Here is a 19,047-nt window from a genome sequence, read left to right as displayed (position 1 = left end):
AAACAGGAACCCTTAGTTTATAGAAACCAAAACTTATTCATCTCCAAACATAAATTAAACCTGATTTTACTGCTCTGTCTAAATATTTCTTGTGATATTGTATTTGTAAACATATATTTATATTTTATATACAAGGGACAGCAATATTTTCTGAAGAACTGCATGGATTTAGCCATACAAATCCAATTAATCTCAATAGAACTTGTATGGCTAAATCCCTGTGCTCAGCTTTGACAGTTTAGAAGCAGTGGGGGAGGTTTTTCAAGGAGTGAATATGTATTATACAAAACTTTAGTTTTCTCAGAAATAAAATACCATGTAGATCCTTAGAAATATCAACAAACATTTATGTGATTCTGTTAAGAAAGTCACATTCTTTGGAAAGCAGGCAAGGATTTCCACAAAACTCTTATTTAAAAAAAAATAACAGTATTATCCTGCAGCCTATGAGATAAAACTAATCACATGTACATATTAGTTGGATAAATTATTCTTATTTTACCTCCTGTTTTGATCTTTTTACTTCATTTGCAGTACATCTGCCTGTCTCATATGAAATGTTAAAGAATGAATTTAATCTAGTGTTTGGGATGCATAAAATTCATGTTTATAAAAGATCCCTTTAAAGAAGTGACTTAGAAGTGCTGTTTAGAAAGACAATGTCTTTCACCACCTTCCTCACTTTTATTTGGTTTATTGACATCTTAAACAACTTAGAGAGTTTAAGTGTAGAAACAAAACTACACTTAAATAAATTTCAGCAATGAAGAGTACAGCTAATTTTGGCTATCTCTTAGAAGATATTTTCAGGTACTAGAAACAATTTATGTGTATACACATTAATGCACACACTCAATACACGCTGTGCAAAATCTTAAGTCTTCTTCATGAACTGGAACTCTCCAAATCATCCAAATATAACCTATCTTGGCAGAGAATTCTTTCTGAAATATAGGCTTCAATGATATGTCCTTCATAAATACACACACACCTATTCTACTGAATATATTTAATACCTCTCTATGAAGCTCTAACATAAAAACATAATATATAAAAATATATAAATATAATTCCAGTAATTGAACTGGTAAAACCTACAATTCCATATAAAGAAGGCTGCTCTTAGGTGCTTTCTCCCTTCCTCTAAAGCCCTTAACAATCAGTACCAAGATTTCAGTTCCTAAACCAAATACTACTAGAGATGTATGTTTCCCATACAGCAGTTGAACAGTTAAATCCCAAGAGTCTTACAACTGCAGAAGTGATATAAATAATGTCTCCTTTTACAATAATCTAGATTTTGCATTTGCCAGTAGTTTTTGTATGGGAAACCTTTTTTTTATCCAGTTCAAGTATAAATCATACAGATGCAGTGGAGAAATTTTTTGTTTGTTTTTGTTAAAGAACAAAAAGCGACCATTTTGAAATTAGCTGGATATATAAAGTTAAACAAGCCACTAGACAATTAGGACAAATTCAACCAATATAAGCCATCATGCTGCTGTTTATTCTTCCTGTATATGAACTGGCTAGCTAGTTGCTCACAGGAACCCTTAGCCCATATGCTAGTTGAAAAATTTTATTTAAAGCTTGTTGTATTTCAAATTAATAATGATAATTGCAGTACTGTATCCGGAAATCACAATTTTTGCCTAAAATGCATGATAAAAGTTACTACTTCATGAAAAACTAAAGCTTTTAAAAACAAAAACATTGCTAAATGCTTCTGCTAAACATTGCTAAAGCAACGTTTTTCTATAATGGTGCGTTCTGAAAGCCTTTTGACTGGACTTGAAACAAGTTCACAAAAGCAACAGCTTTTATGTTACAAAGAAATATACATTTTCAATTGAGACAGTATCTGACATAAGAGCCTCTCTGGCCAGAAGCCCTCCTCAGATCCTCCCGTGAATCTTGTTTTATTAAAAATCTGTGTATTTCAGTGTACGAAAGTTCAGTATTGTAAAAACATTTACCTTAATTAAACATATGTGATAAAATCTTTAATCTTTAATATACTAAAATATGATTTTTTTTGGTGTTAAAGACTTCTATTCATAAGCCTTTCCCCATGCAAAAATCTCAAACAACCTCTGTTCATGTCCCTTACAACCTCAGCTTTTCCATATCCCTCACAACCCAGAATCACAGCATGGCTGAGGTGGCAGGGATCTCTGGAGGCCACCTGGTCCAACCTCCTGCTCAAGCAGGGCCATCTCAACCAGGCTGCTCGGAACCGTGTCCAGACAGCTTTTGAGCATCTCTGAGGATGGAGATTTCACCACCATTCTGAGCAACCTGTGCCAGCACTCAAGTCACCCTCACAGTAAGAAAGTTGAAAATTTCCTGATGTTCCTCCCGTGTTTCAGTTTGTGCCTATTGCCCTGGAGTAGAGCAGCAACTCCTTGCTGTGGCTCATTGTATCCCCTTATCCTCTACAAGCCTCCTGCTCCCCCTCTTCTCAGCCTAAGATGCTCCACACCCTGTGCCTGGATCATCATATTCAAACATATTAGCATTTGGGTGGGGCAGCCTTAACAGGGCTCTCCTCAATTACTACTGCTGCATCTTCCTGCTCCAGACAAAACAATGTTTGGGTGTGGAGAAATGTGTAACTCAGAAACCAAACACTGACATGTTTATCCTTATGGCAAGTTGGTTTCTTTGTAGGATATTTTTTTCGTTTGTCTTGTTTCTTGGAATGTAACCCAAATACTTCTCTAGAAGAAATTAGAAAATGCAGAAAATTGAAACAATCATGAGATTCCCATGCAGCCTTCTCTGACCAAACCATCTTGGTGGTCTTTAATAACAGTAGCTCATTGAAGAAATAATGGATGAAATACAGTCAGTAGCCATAAATGTGTTCACTTTCTTCACAAATAAACTGTTAAACATTAATTCAGAAACATAATTTCCATTCAGCTGACTAATAGAATGATATCTTACTGTAAGAATTTTCAGAGGTTATTTTTCATCATCATTATCTAGGCTTGGGGCTCAACTTTCAGTTTCTAAATGCTTATTTTCTTCCAAGTGGCAAGACTCTTGAACTCCTGCCTGAGTGCAAGCCACAAAAAAAACTGTGTCCCCCTGTTTTTAGGCTGGCTCATCACCAGCCAGAGCCTCAGTTACAGTTCCCAGTGGCAGAATGCAGCCTATTCAAAACAGCATGATTAATTTAGCTAAAAAGAAAACCACAAGCAGAGAGAAATGGATTAAATAACAACAAAACCCTACATACATATGGTCTTATCTGAGACTTGCCTTGTTAACATTCCCCTTTTTTCAGCCAGAGGGTGAAGCACTTGCTGGTGCTGGCCGAGTGCAACTGCTGCCTCTGACACTATAACCTGAATCCTTCCCCCTCTCCAACACAACCCAAGGCTGAATTCAGGTATTGTTCCTCCTGTTACAAAGCAACTGAAAGAAAGCCACTGCCAGGTTCCCAGAAAGCTGAGGAAAAGCTTAACTGCATTTAACCCTTTGGGCTCCCTGGAACCAGCCACACAACATCCTCTGGTGCCAGGGACCCACACAGCACCCACAGCTCCTGTGTTCTTTGTAGCCATTAAAAGCTGCACTTGAGAATGCCACAGATGACACAGGCAAAAAAGCAGGGAAATGGTGCTACAAAAGCAAAGAGTTTCATTTTTTTCAGTGTGATCAGGTGTTACATTCTCCTGTAAAGATCTAATGGGAGGACTAGAAATGTAAAAAGGATATTAACAACTATTAGCTTTCTATTTTTTCCTTCAGCAAATAAATGTATTCAACTTTACAAATTTGTTCTGTGGGTTCTCTTTAAGTGCTGGATCCAATAAGCTAATGAACTGATGAGAAGGCTGCTGTGCCCAAAAATACACTGTGAACATTTATATGACAATTGTTCACAATAAATGCATACTGCTATGTTTCTTGTGCTCTGAATGGGAAGTAAAGGTATCAATATATATGTAATGTTTGTGGATGTCCAGTGTACCACAGCTGCAATTCGATATTTAGAGCCAACAAAGAAAAAACTAGAACAATGAGAGAAAAAGATCTCAAATGCTGATGAAAGTGACTGGCAAATATTTAACCAAGGAAGAAAAAGACTGATGACTTACACTGGGTCCATGAAATATCTGACATATTCAAAGATTCCAGTGACACGTATGAAATTACCACTAAAATCAGCTACTCGGTAAAGAAGTAGTCCAGATATCAAGATTTATCACAGCTGCTTTTTTATCCAAAGTATTTAGTCTGACACCTTAAATTCAACAAAGAATTAAAGAATTTCAGAAAAAAAGATGGCCTTTTTCAATTGAGATGGATACTCAAAGGTTTGCTTGCCTTCTACATTTTAAGGCTAAGTTTTATATATATTCATACATATACACATATATTTTATTAAGTGTTGTCACTTGTGTTGCATCCTCTTTCCTTGAACTTCTACAGCAGATTATTACAAAATAACTAAGACAATACCTGCACATCTTTTCAAGTTGGAAAAAGTCATTTTACAAATATCTCCATTTATAAGCAGTGAACAACCTGAAGGTGCCTGTCCTGTGTCAGTGACTACAGCTACAAAGCAGCCCCAGATTAAGGATGTGTCTTGCATGTGTGCACATGGTCATGTGTCTGGAGAGGAGGGCAAGTTCCAGTACTTATCCAGAATAGCCTTCATTTGTTCTAACATCATGACAAAACAAATAAACATAAAACAAACAACAAAACCCCTAACATCAACAACAAAAAACCCTCCAAAATTAAAAAAAAGGCAAAATTTCATGCCCATTTCAAATTCCTGCCTGTTCCTTTTAGAAGGAATATTAGAAGGAATATTAGGATTTAACATCAAAATGAACAGCTTTTCTCTTACTACCTCACCTAATCCAGTTAAAAGTATTATGAAGATGACAGTGATTGACAGTTACATGATGACACACTTGTCACACATCACATCTGCCAATACTTACTTTTTTCCTCATTCATGCAGGTTGGTTTTTTTTTCTCCAAAAGAATCTAGTATTTAATAGGTCAACATTTCCTAATTCAACATGCATGAAAAATTATTTAACTAGCTTTTTAACATTTGGTTGTAAAATAAGAGTTAATAATTTTTAAACAAATTAAACTGCTCTTTGTCAGTACTTTTATTCATATGAAAATGACCTTAAGCAAACCTATCATCTGATGCAATAGATAGTCTATATGGATTGCACTTTTATAGGTAACACAGATAAGAGTATTGTTCTGCTCATGAGGCAGAGGGAGTTAAATCATAAAATATTCAGTTTTAATTAAGATTATTGTATCAAAGGCAAGGCTTAATGCAGAATTGAAGTAAGGATCAAGGTTAATGCCTATTCTAAAGCAAATTTACATAAATTATGTTTCAGTAGTATACCATGAGTCTTATTTTGTTAATTTATACCATGTGAGACCACCAAAATTAAAGATAGAAAATATCTATTAAGTCATCTTCACTCTCCTCCCACCAATGAAAAATTCTTTTCCCTTCTTTTAAGTTTATATCTGAATGCTTTGTCTACTGTTATTTGCAATAGCTCAAGCAGTGGGGCATTGCACTAAAACTTCAGGGGAGACTATCACACGCTTTACCATCTCCAAAAGAAGGGTTTTTATAGCATTCAAAGCTAAAAAAGCTCATCTTATTTCATTACTCCTACTTAGACCTTTTTTGAACTCTTCTAAATGAATCCTTTCTTGGCACTTGAAGACTATAAATACCTTCAGACATTTTCATCATCCCCTGGTAGTTATTTAGTCAAATTAGTGTAGGGATCATCTCTCTTCATCTGAACATCACCAAGCACACAGATAGCTATAAGTAATAATTACATGTGTTCATTTCCTTTAATCTTTCTTCACAAGTCATTCCCTTCTAGCCTTTAATTTTTGCCAGTCTTCATGCCTACATCTTCTTTTAAGTGTTACTGCTTTTGCAATTATTTTCCTTTCTCTGAACAGCTTTATTCCAGGTCATATCCACTTATGCATGCCAGCTTGCATTTACCACTTTATATAGACTTTTCACTGATGTGTGTAGGTTTTTCTGTTTGTTTATTTTTTTCCATTTGTTTTAATAAAACATCAGACTCAAATCTCCTATCTGTTCATGTCAAACTATCACAGAAAAAAAATGAAATTATCTGCAAAAGCATTTCTGCTATTAGAAATACAATATAAGTGCCTAATAAATTGTTTACATTACTCATTTTTATGTTTGGGTCTTTGCCCAAAATAGATGGTGCCTAAAAGCTGGATAATCAGTCTGAAATACCTTTGGGTATTGGAGTACAGGTAATTAACCTTTTTTCTTTGCATTTGTCTTTTTTAGTATCTGCATAAATACTTTCAGTCACAAGAAAAAAAGTAATGCTTGAAGTCCCCATGCAATTATCTCCTGCTACATTGATGACTCCCTATCCTGTTTGCTATTTTTCTTCCTCATCACTCCACCACACTGAGCTATCCCCTGTGCCCCAGCACAATGTAAAGTTACAAAAGCTTCACCTGAGCCAGATGGAGACCACAAATTGCAATGGAGTCTGGTTCACTCTAGGGAATTCTAGATGCTGAGTAGAATTAAACTTTAGGCTATTTTTGATATGGGAGAGGAGAAGAAGATACTGGTTTGAATGTTTACCTAATCACAGATAAAAGTAGATTTCTTCACTGCTACGGAGATTCTGCCATGTCAATCTCCACCTGTACCTTTTCATTCCTCCCAGTCATCAAGAGATGGTCTGGTTCTGGTGGCAACTGCATGGAAAATATGTTAAATCAACTGGTCAAATAGCATTCCACAGGCTAGTCCCACAAAATGCCTACTACAAGGTTAAAACCAGTGAGGTGTCAATGATTTGTCTAGAAGGGAAGGAAAAAAGGCAGGCTAAAGACACGATAACCAACAGCCCAGCCTACTGTGCAACAGCTCCAGCCACCATGTGCTGCTCCCTGTTAGCCATCCTTCCCCCTTCGCTACTTCTACTGGAAGCCCATCACATTTTATGACAGAAGTTGTTAATCTAAACAGAAAGCTTCTCTATGTCAAAAGCTCATTTGTGAGAGCTAAGTACTAGGATGAACAGCAACTCTCTGTCACTATTAACTAAGAGGCAGCCAGCTCAAAACAAAAGGCTATTTCAGGCTATAATTAAAAAGCAATACAGAGATTTTGTGCCATTGATGCCTCTGCTATACCTGTTCAGTGAATCAGAACAGATTACTTCAGGCTCCCAGTCTTCTAGGCTGTCAGTCTAGCATCTTTCACAAGCACTACAGTCACACCAATTATTAAAAAGCTTTTCTCTACACCATCAGTGTCATACATCCATTAGAGGCCATTCCACACTAGAAGATATCTGTTGCAAAAAGTCTTCCTAGGCCATATGCTAGTAATAAATAAAAAAGGCTGAAAAAGATCATTTTATAACAACAATCTTCAGTTTTCTTCTCATGTCTGTGTGGTAATCTCTTGAGTCAATCTGTTTACTGTCTGTATCTACAACACCAGGGTTTGTGTTTTTTGTATATAATTCATTACTTTCTCTTCTGACATTGTCTTCCATATTTCTTGCACAGATATCTAGAACATGGAACACCCACTAGTTCATTCTATGTAGGTCACAGATGGTCAACAACACATCCAGCACTCTTCAATTATTAAAATAGACAAACCTGGTTCTTCATATTCTCTAGCTATGACTTTCAAAAAATATCCCAGCTACCACATCTCCTATGTTTTTTCAAACTGGCTACTAACCAGAGTCTGAATTCAAAACTTTTCAGAAGACATAGATATATTGCCTGTATATTCTATTTCTCATAGTGGAATATTTTACAATGTTCAGGATGATGAAGCTCCCACAGTTTGTTTGTATTCTATTTCAGGAAACATTTATGGAAGGTGAGCAAGTAGAAAAAAAAAGTATGTAAAACCACGCACACAGAAAGATATCTCTCAATATTCTCTGAGAACTGCTATGGAGGCTATAATCAGGTCCTGTTAGAAATGGTAACGTACATACACTTAATCACATTCATAAATAACTACTAATTTGAAAACTAAAAAGAGTTTGAAAGTACATAATTTTTGAAATGGAGATTTTTGTCTGTTTATCTGGGGTTTGGTTTTGAGTTGTTGTTCATGTTTGTTTTCTTTTTTTTAAACACCTTTCTCTACACGGGTAACAGCAGGGTAATGAATGTCCATCTGAATGAAGTTAAAGTTGCACCATCACATGTTAGAGAAACACATCTACAGAGCAGCACTTGCTCATCTGAACTAGATCTGTCTTCAAATATTTCAATTTTAGTTTCAGTTAAAACTGTGCCAAAAATCCACACTGAATCCCAGTAATATTTTTAAATTTTACCTCTGAAACACTTCCTGAATTTAAATAACTTATAAGTCTTTCACTTTTTGGTAAATCTTCTGACTTGCACTTGCAGAGGTTATACATAACCTCTTTTTATTTCATACTTCACAAAACAAAGGTAGAAGATCCCTTCTTGACATATTCAGCATTCTCACATTGAAAAATATCACTTTCAGAGCATTTTCCAGAAGACAATGAGCTAGTCTATAGTTGCTGTAACTGAAATACAGTTCAAAGCTGTAGGGTTCAAACTGCAAGTTCAAGAATGTTAAATGACAGGCCATCAGCACAGAATTCTGCAAAATAAGTTTCTATCAGGAAGAGATGAGTTTCAGCACCCTGTCCTTAGGAATAAGTCAAAAGCAGTCCAGCAAAAAAAGGATGAGAAGGCCAACACCAGTGTGCAAGCCATGCAATGCAGTCCTGGGCAGGCTCTTCCCAAGTGCTCACTGCAGAGTGACAGCCCAACTTAATTTGCAGGAAGAATGAGTGGGAAGGTGTACAAATCAATCACTGCCCCCAGTCTGCAAACATTTTGACAAGGAATATGACATCCAAGCAGGGACATTTGATGGTGGCTTTTCCATTTGTTTTGTAAGAAACCCAGAATAATGACTGAGAAAACACTTATTAGTCCTTCAGGATAGAATAGCTTTACATAGCTATAACGTAAATGTTTGCATCTGAGGCTGTCTTGATTCCCTTTCTAGAGGATGGAGGAATCAGTGCATCAGGACACAGTTCATTGAAACCTAGTACAGATTTTAAAACTTTTCACTAACAGAGTGGGTTTAGATGCTCATGTCTGCATCAGGGTGCATGTCTGTTTCTCTCCATTAACTAGAAAAGCACAGACTACCTCATATATACTTTTACTGTTCAGACACATACATAGGTAGACCCAATCTTGCCTAAAATAATCACCTTATTTCTAGTACCATCCACCCTCCTCCAGCTAACGTAAGAAATTAAATCATACAGTGGTGAGGATGGAAACTTTTTGCAGCACCTATGCAACTTCAGATACACAGCACCATTTTCAGCCATAACAATCATCATTGTCATCATCATCATCATTATAGCAGCTTTTCCAAGGGTAAGCTACTGTAGGATTTGTCTCACCTTGTTTTGTCGTTCTCCATATTTTAAATGAACAATATTTGCAACATTTACTAAGAATATAAACTTTCCATAAATGAGATTTACTCACACCGTGCTATCAATTTTCCACATTGCTCCCCCCAAATATTTTCCAGTTTTTATTTCCATAGATGGAGAAGAGAGATTATGTAAATTCCTAACTATTCCTCGTCTACCAAGAGGCATTCTTTTGTGAATAAGCTTCATATTCTGAAATCCTCTCTTTCAATGCAGCTGCTTCTTTTGTCCAAGATACTGTGGCAAGCCCCACTATCTGCTATCAAATGAACACAGCCAGCAGCAAAGGGTCTTTAGGGGAGGAGGGGTGTCAAGCACAAAGTCAGTAGCTAGAACTGACTGCAGCTGGCAGGGCAGAAACAGTACAAGCATTCACCAAAGTGGACCAACATTTTCTTTAATGTACCATTTTGCTACCTTATGCTCTAACATTGTTCATGGGCACAGTCTCAGTACTTTTCAACCTCATTAGGAAATGGAAGCTAAAGACAGACTGGTACAGATACAATTCTACAAATTTAATTTCACATGTGATACAGCAAAATAATTTGTATTGAAGTGACAGGTGAGGTGTAAATACCTAAGGAGAACAAACTGTAGGTAGGGAGATGTGAGAGTGCATTAGGCAGGGACAGGAGGACATGGGACCATATAACAACAACCAGTCCAAGGAGCATATCAATAAAAAGAATGCAACATTATAGCCAACCCTTCAACCAGTGATTCTGAACCATCTTTCTTGCCACTACTGAAATTGCAATTGCATCCATTACTGTACATGCAGTGAAGTAAAAGATATTAAATAAGCAAAGGATTGTCAAATGAAGATCTTGACAAGATATCTGCATCCCTACAACTCACTGATGTGAACACCAAGGAGCTGGTAAAGCTGTTTTGGCTGAAAGACAATGACAGCAAAAAGTACAGCAGGTAAAATTGGCCTTTAGTAGCATTCCGGCTGGAATTCGACTTTAGTTACAGTTGCCAGGGATGTGAAGAAACAGGGCATGCAATGTAGCTATTTAATCTCAAGAGTTAGTTCTAGCTTTGAAATTGTATTTCAATTAACCAATTCTACACAAATGCTCAATAAGGAGATGGTTCTTTGTCCCAAACAGGTCATACTCCAAATGGTGAGAGAAAACAGCCAAGTTACCTCTAAGAAAGATAGAATTTATAAAAGAGTATTAATGATGTCACCTGGGGACTTGAAAGGCTCTTTTTAGTATTTAATCATATCCTTCTAGGCATATCAGCTTAAAACAAGAGATTTGAGAGAGAACTAATGAATTCTATCCTAATGCTCTAATTTGCTTTATCTCAGTATTGTGCCCTATCTTATTTCCATGAATAGCTGGTGATTCTGAAATAGACTTTCTGCATACACTAAATGGTTAAAGCAAAGTGATTAAAAAACTTATAATATACAGGCTGTTTTTAGATATATATGTTATCAAGAGAGGTTGTGCAGTACTTGCTTAATTAATCTTTGCTGTCTTAACACATGAACCAGATGTACTATTATGTTCTTTGTTCTTCCCTAAAGAGGGGATGAGCTGATTATTTATCTCCAAACAATAGGAGTTCATGTACCACAGTGAAGAATTTTTTTTAATTGGGGAGGCAATCACTAACAAGCTTCAGCTGCAACTGCTTGATGTAAACACAGCACAAATTTGTTCCTGGAGTATTAAACGATGTTCCTACCAGTAAGTACACGAAACCAATTTCTAAGTAAGTGTGGAAAGAAAGAGATGGAAAGGAAAGAGTTTGGAAGGAGGAAAACTCTGTTTTGTCTTTCATGTATTCATATTTACTTCTTTGATACACTAACACATTTTCAAAGATAAGTTAAGACTGGAAGCTTCAAATACTGTTTACAAATAATGTGCCGAGAAAACAGAAGTTAAAGAAACCGTTGGTTGATACAACACATTCCCTATATTATATAGCATGCAATCTAAGACATGTGAAAGGCACAAGGGAATATATAATATGTTCACAGGGCCACAACAATACTTTGTGAAAGTTATTAACAGATTATATACTGAAATTAAAGTAATTTATACACTAAATTTAAAGTAAATCAAAAAAGTACAAATTTATCATACATCAATTTCACAAAGCCTTAAACACAGCTACTTCCTGATCAGCAAATTCTTAGGGACATGCTACACAAATAAAAAAACTAAGATCAAAAAGCAAGGAAGTTTAGAAATTAGTAAACTGTTCTAGATAAGATATTTAGGAATCCGCTTTATCTTCCTGATAAACTTCATCTCATCTGAACTCCTCACTCCCCATTCCCTCTCAATAGTCTATCCCTTCTCATAACCAAAATTTCTTCCATAAAACTAGTTTCCAATAATTCACAATGATTTGTCTTCTTAAATACACTGTTTTTGAGACATAGAGTAAGTGCCAAGCTGGAACCTATTACTATAAGCTCTTCACAGAAATTAGGTAAGTTTTCTACTTTAAATTACTGTAAAGAAAGAACTCATACAGAATAGAATAGGATTTGATTAAGAAAACCTCCTAAGAAATCATAAAGCTGTATTATCAATATACCTCCAAAAATGAAAATAAGATCAAATTAGTTCAAACAACATAATATAGGTAAAATACTATTAGTTTTTCTAAAATATCTTTTCTGCATCAATTAAAATTAGAAGGAATCAAGCATATCAGTCTCTTCACAATTTTAATTAGAAAGTACTACTTGAAGTAAGAATACTTTTATTTTTTTTCACAGCTATGCTCAGAGTTGAAAAAAAATAGAGTCAGCTATTTGGTTAAAAGTAATGTTTTCTCCTTTCTTTTTGCTTAACAGCAGGCTCTCTCAAGCTGCCATAGTCAGTGCTAAAGTGCTAACTATGTCACCATGCTGTGCATCACATTAAGTTCCCATTTCAGCTCATGAATTTCTGCCAGATTAGTCCAGTAACCAATAAGAGAAAATGAGAAAATGGGAGTTATTTATTACCTCTTATCATCATCTTCCCAAACCTACAGAAAATCAACAGAGTACTGAGATCAACACAATTCAGTGCAATGAGATCAACAGATTACTACACTTTCTAACCAATAGGCAGATCCAGGAAAACAAAGTCTGTCAGATGCATAAGATACCTATAAAAGGATACAAGATCAAAACCAGTTAGGTTCAAATACAACAGTAAGAATATAAAATTGTCTAGAAAAAACCCCCACAGCTACAAACTGACAACTGCTAAAAAAGATGTTCTAACAATACAAAAATAATCTTTTAGGTATGGGCAGCCATGGAGTCAGAGGATCAAAAGGGTGTACTACAAACCCACTTGGACAATAAACATGTGGGGATATACAGATTATATATGAATGCTGTGTGAGACATGGGACGTTAGAGAGGACTAACAGATATTCTGTGCTGGCAAGATGTGCCTTAGTTATCTTCACCACACTCTGAAAGAGGAGGGGAAGTTTATTTAGACCAGTAATGAGAATGAGATAAGCCCAGAGTCTATGGTTTATATTTGCTCATTCCTGTCACTGGGAAGCTCTAAAGATCTTCTGACTGACCAGATAGAGAGGTATACTGTAATTCTAAATAGTTCTCATGAAAAAAAAACCAAAATTAAAAAATAAGCTTTTAAGACCTTTTTCCATATAGTTTATTTTTTTTGTTAAAATAAACGCTTCCCCCTGCATGGAAATACAGAAGTATCACTCCAGAGATGACACCTCCTGTGGTCAGAATGGATTAAGCTGTGCAATTTTATGTACCTTCCTCTGAAGCAAGAAGACAGTGAAATGCAGTCATTTTCAGGTTAAATCAAGAGGACAGAAGCAGAGGCTGATGACATCCTCGCTTGTAATTTTAGAACTCAAGAAGTGATAAAAATAGGGAAATATATGAGAATATATTTGCTTATATTGCAAAAACAAATTTCAAGAAAATCTACATACACAATCAACTCCAAGAGAAATATAACTTTTACAATCATCTCCCTTCTGAATATTCACTACTTAATGATTCCACCTTTCGACAATGTATAAAATAATTATTTAAATATTTCAATATTTTTGTACACAACTGCTCAAGTCTCCCAAATCTCAGCAGCTAATGGATGTATAAAGCAAAGGCACTCTCCAAAATCAGATGTGTGATATGCTTCAATTTTGTCTTGAATCAGTTTGCAATATTATCTATGAGATATAAAAGGGTTTTTTTTAAACATTCAACCAGACAAGAAATCTCCCTGCAATATAAACTTTGGTCATGAACGTATAAATTTGAAAATAGGATAGAAATATATTCTTCCAAAGTCACCCCCCACACCCCCCCACACAGTCTGCTATGAACTTCTCAATTATTTCAGGTAAAATTTTAGCAATAACTCTATCCATTTATCAAAAAAAATAGAACAAACACAACACTTGTGGAATTTCAGAGTAATAGGAAAGCAAAGGAAGGTGGTTTAATAGAATCAGCAGGAACTTTCATTTTTCCAGCATTTCGTTTATTTCTTAAAAATTAAAAATTAATCTACTTACTGACATGTAACATCTTGTACTGACAGTACAAGAATATGCTCTGTATTTCTTGCATACTGTAAAATAAAAATGGCTCCACTTATCTTTGTTCTTCTTCATAATAAGGCCTCTTAGGGAACAGTGGAGAACAACATACATTTTAAACCAGACCTTTTTTTGTAGAAATTCACCCACCTGCTCACTTTTTAAATGGAGAGTATTCTATAAGTCTTAAATAATAGTGTTAAAACCAGATGAAAAATGTTCCTATGAGCAGTCCCTCCAACAGCAAGGAAAGCTGGAACAAAATACAGCTGATCTAGCAAAAATGAGTAATTCTTATTCTGTCAAGAGTTGTCAAATGTGGAATGAAAAACTTCTTATTTTTAAACATTAATACAATCAGAGCTTGTAGAAGCGATTAAGAGTGCTTTCCATTTGAAAAAAAAACTGTTGACACTATTCACAGAATTGAATCACAGAACTACAGAATCATAGAATCAAATTCCTCTTTATCAAATTGCTACATGAAGGGAACTTAACATAATGCAGTAACAGAGTTAGAACTATAATCAGGATGTGGATATTTGGTGTCCAGAAAGGCTGTGACATACATAGGCCATAATACAAATCAAGTAAGTAGATAACAAAATCAGGCATCTTTCCAATCTTGCAATTGAAATTTTATCATGGCTGTCAATTTACAAATAAAGGGCAGTTTAAACATTAAATTATCATCTGAAAAAGAAAGCCATAAAGCATGCTTCCAACACAACAGGGACAAAGAAATTTTGCAGGTAAATTGCCTCATACTGTTGCAGTTTGCATAAAGAATATTAGATATTCCTTATTCTATTCATGTAAGGGAAACAAGAAAGCAAGAAAATAGAAAACAAATCTCTCCAAATTCGTACATCCCAAGAAAGGGCACTTTTTTCCTCTCTGAATTACAGAAAACTACATTCCTCTGGCTCCCTCCAGCTGGATTTATGTTATGTACATCAGTGGTTTGTGTGTTTCTCATGGACCCAATCATACTGGCACTTAACACACTGCTCAATTTATTGAGTATGCACACCACTGCATTTATTTTAACTTCAGATGAAAAGTTCTTACTCTTTGGACAACAATTTGCAATGTTATTTATCTTTACAACAGATGGAAAAATTTTAGGTTTGTTAACCTTCACTCCAAATTCTTACACATTTGTAACTAAATTAGTTCTATGAATACTCTTAAGAAAATTCAAATGGTTTCCTTAGATCCAGCATCAAATAGATAAGAAATGTCTAATAAATGAAATACAGACTATGTGTAAGAAACCTGATGTGTCTCCATGTACCCATAACACCCTTCCTAGAAATCTCTGATTGCAAATGCACTATAGTCAGAAGTAAATCCTAACTATACAACTATCTGAAAATATTTGCCAAATATAAAGAGTACCATTAAAACCAAACTTGGGATGACCTAACTTTAGTGCATTAGAATGAAAATGTAAACAAAACTGAAGTTATTGATTAGTTACCTATTTGGTAATTTTCAGATATTATATACTCTGAGAAGTTATCCTAGATGTTTTTCCAAATATTCAGGGATGTACTACCAGAAATAAAATATGCAAAAGTATGCAAGATAAAGGGCTTTGTTCCATTTTACCTTAGATAACATCATAGCTCAAAACTACAAGCAGATCTAATCAATCCTCTTTATGAAAATCTATTTCACAAGAAAGCAAAAGCAAGATAAAATACCTAGAAAATGAAAAATGGCCAGGAGAACTGAATTGACTTGAAGAAGGAATTACTGAATTATTTTGGTAGAGGAAAACACATTGGTTAATTTTGGCTTCTAAACCATAACAACAGTATCTACTTCCTCATCGATTGTGATATGAACAGCCATTATCCTCTTCAATGTAAAATGATCTCATTTAAATTAAATTGGTGCTGATAATTCTTGTCCAATGCTTTGTGCATAAATTCAATTGTGTCCTATACTAAGGCACATTTTTATGAAGAGCATTATGTTGTATTTCTGTCTATTTTCTGTGGGAAACCTAAAATGAAATACTACTCTTATACTGAATAGATTCTCAGAACCTTTGCAAAATACACTTTCAGCAACTTTACAAAGTTTCTTTGTATCCCTCCATTCTGCTGTAATTGCCTTTGGACACAATGAATATTTCCTACTCTGCACAGTGGATCCATATGGAGACCCAAATAATACTCCTGGTTGTTCCTGCTGTACCAAGTAAGGAAACTTTAGGACTTCTCTGTTGTTGTAGGGTGCAGACTGCACACCCCAGAGTCACACGGTTTTCAGCATTGTGTGAAAGTGCACTTTCATCTTTTCACCATTTTCTCCATATTTTACCCTTTAAAACACTTCAGCCTCATACTCAGTCATATATCCAAAGCCATACTCAGCCAGAGACCATCAACTGTACAAGTTCTGTCCCAGCACAGAATGTACTGCCCATTGGTGACTGCAATATCATCTTCAATCCATTAAACTATTACACACAATTGTATCTGAAGAAAAACATTTTAAGAACTCGTCCTCTCAAATGCCTCCAGAAATCAATAGTTCTCTAACCTCCATCTTCTTTGGTTTAAAAAATAAGCAAACAAACTTAAACAAATTCAGTAACCTGTTATACTAACACAAAATGTGCTAAAAAAAACAGTATTGTGATAAATTAGTAAGAAAAACAGTGAATTTTCTGGAGAAAAATGAACACTGGGAACATCTCAAATGAATACAAACAACTCATGTACGTACTGAGATGAAGATGCTATAATTAAACCTCCAAACCTTCCATTAACTTTGTCTCAAAAAACCTTACTGGATGTGTGAGAAGTTTGATTTAAGAGAGCAAAACACAAGAGAAATTTCAACTTTTAAGGTAGCAACTAAAAAATTGTCATTTGCAGAAGTGGAAAACTGCTTCCCCTAACCCCTGTGCTACTCTCTTGTACTAGTTAGTGAGGAAGACCAAAAATGAATGGGCCCAATTCTATCTCCTGTAACCTACTTACAGCAATGAAGCTACAGCAGAAGTTGTTTAGTTTTGTATTGGTTGCAAAGATCACACTTGTAAAACAAACATGTTAACTCTTGGCTTGAAAAAAGGTATGAGACCATTTTAAAGAATATGATATTTAAAAGCGAAAGATTAAGATTCCAATTTTCAGTTGAAAATCTATTTAGAAAAACTAAACATTTTCAATAAAACCTACCATTAAGAGGAAAAATAAAATTTTGCTGCTCATTAGCACAGAAGTTTCCCTTTTGAAAAGCTAATAACCAAAATTTTCATGTGAATAGAAACTATACAGAAAAACAAGAAGCAGTAAGAAATACCACGAAATCAGCAAGTGAGAGATCTTAAAGCAGCTGCTAGTCCTTCTTGAATCTTGACTGTGATTGTTGACCAACTTCAAAGCCAAGGCATGCTATTTTCTGATAGTACATGGGGAGAATAAATATGCACTTGGTTCATGTACAGCTTTTGAGTTTACAAATTAAAGAGCACATAAAATTAATCATGAGTCAGTATGAAGCCAAATATTTGACATAAACATTTTAAACTTCTGTATAATTTTATTATTTCCATGCTGATCACACAAACAAAAAATTTAAGAATGTGTTATCTAACAGTAAAATGTATCAATACTGATAAGGATAAGCCAGGTCCTAAATATTTTCTTTGAAAAATATATTTACAGAATAACCAATGACAAAAATCACTGAAATACAAATAGTTTTAAACTATTCAAGAAAGAAAAGCAATTAAATACTATGCCTAGTTTAAACTACTTTCCAAACCTATTTTAAATTCTGTTGCATTTTTCATTACTTTGCAGTGGACACTTCAATATTTTTAATTAAAATTTAATGTAAAAATTGCTTTATAACTAAAAATACTCTTAAATAATTTATAAAATTGAATATTTGTATAAACGTATTTAATTTCAAGTTCTTTGTCCTAACCTGGTTAAGATTATATACAATTTTTTTATGTCTGTATAGCTTAATATCCAGATATTCAGAAAATAAAGAATTACAACAATTCTTTGATAACACTGCCACCTAGTGCAAACTCTAAATCAGAACAAAGCATTTCATTGAACTTGTTAATTCTGTAATTTAGCCTAAGGTGGAACTACAATATGTACAAATTGTAGCTTCAGTACTACTTAACTGCACATTGGAATACTGACTTTTGTTCTCCTACCTGGAATGCCTGTTAAATAAGCAGTTACAGTAATTTTGAAAATATGCTCTAAAATACTGTTATATAATACATTCACATCTAGTGTGTACCAAAATGCTTTTGATAGCCAAAAATAAGAGAATACAAGCTAACATCCTAAAAAATAAACACATATGTTCCCAGAATTTTACATGAATGAAGGAAATAAACTGAAATATTAATATTGGTTAAATATGATAGCTAACAAGGAAAGGTGGAAAATATTTCAGTAAGTAAATTACAACTGGAAAGTAGGAAGAAATTGAGAATTTCTAAGGTGGAAATGATATTCAAGAATCAAACTGATAGTAGAAAATCATTTTCACTTATACAGAATTGGTCAATACACACTTGACAAACCCAGAGGTCTTGAGAAAACACTGGATTGACTTAATTCCACTCACTTCTACAGCTATGCTGCCATCTAGTGAAACGAGATATTCTTCTCTGCAAGACTTCTATTTTGTCCAAATGGAGAACAGTAGGTACATGTACCACAGCAAACACTGTTCACCTGAAAGTACCTTATTCCCTCTGTTTCACATTTTTGTAGCAATGTGTGCTACAATGTGACTAATTTTGGCCATGGGACAGTGAACACTTATTCACCTAACCTGAAATGCAAACAGCCTTACAGACTTCAGTGAGAAACTAAGGAACTGATCAGTACAGACCACAGTCCAGGACCAGGGAGAAGTCATTTATTAGCAGATT

General features: G+C 34.8%; 1 protein-coding gene across 3 annotated transcripts in view; it reads right to left on the bottom strand.

Moving 5' to 3' along the window:
• Positions 1 to 19,047, bottom strand: part of ORC5 (origin recognition complex subunit 5) — a 71,459-nt gene that overhangs the window by 25,792 nt on the left and 26,620 nt on the right. The gene's annotated exons all lie outside the window — the stretch shown is intronic.

This window comes from Molothrus aeneus, chromosome 5, assembly GCF_037042795.1.
Source record: "Molothrus aeneus isolate 106 chromosome 5, BPBGC_Maene_1.0, whole genome shotgun sequence".
NCBI classification, from domain to species: domain Eukaryota; kingdom Metazoa; phylum Chordata; class Aves; order Passeriformes; family Icteridae; genus Molothrus; species Molothrus aeneus.
This window is presented reverse-complemented; position numbering and strand designations above follow the sequence as displayed.